The sequence below is a fragment of the Etheostoma spectabile genome, chromosome 20 (genome assembly GCF_008692095.1).
Source record: "Etheostoma spectabile isolate EspeVRDwgs_2016 chromosome 20, UIUC_Espe_1.0, whole genome shotgun sequence".
In the NCBI taxonomy this organism is placed as follows: Eukaryota; Metazoa; Chordata; class Actinopteri; order Perciformes; family Percidae; genus Etheostoma; species Etheostoma spectabile.
In genome coordinates, this window is record NC_045752.1 from 20,523,235 (window position 1) to 20,523,926 (window position 692).

At 30.9% G+C, this 692-nt stretch overlaps 1 protein-coding gene across 1 annotated transcript in view; it reads right to left on the reverse strand.

The window, feature by feature from the left end:
* Positions 1-692, reverse strand: part of LOC116670580 (nucleolar protein 4-like) — an 11,451-nt gene that overhangs the window by 8,135 nt on the left and 2,624 nt on the right. The gene's annotated exons all lie outside the window — the stretch shown is intronic.

A 692-nucleotide genomic window follows, 5' to 3' on the forward strand; every position in this document is an offset into this window, starting at 1 on the left:
CACACACACACACACACACACACAGTGTCAAAAACCATATCTGGACAGATAAACAGATATAAATACCTTTGCAGGATTTATGGAGCAATAAAGAAATAGTAATAGCGTGATAATAAATATAAAGTAAAAGATGACTTCATTTAAAAACTAAATCATTTTCTTAATAATTATAATAAATAAAAGAAATGCATTATTTAGATTTTTTTCTAAATGTATAAAGAAATTAAAAAACAAATAAATAAAAAAATCTAAATAGAAAAAATATTAATAAAAAAGCAGTAAAGGACAAAAGAGAAGATTAACATTACCTTACTTAAAACAAAGGTAGAACTGCTAAATGTATACGCAGAGCTATAGTGCGTAGTTTCTGTCTCCCCCATGAGGAATTCTAGGTAAGGACATCACTGTCGGCGTGTCCACATGACACAAGCAGGGTGGGAAATTAACTTTTTTTGCCCAGCAGCCACTGTGGCTAGTAATCGCCCCATTTTACCATTTTTTTATTTTCCGGAATTCAAATTTTTAAAAGAAAGTGCACTAGCATATTTTCAATAGCTTCAGTACAATATTTTGTATTATTAATACATATATTATTAATATAAGCAAATAAAAAGTGATTTGCCTTTATTGTCCCACTCTGCTCCTGGGTTCCCATATTTGCCAGCTGTATGGCAGTGCACTTGATATGAGAC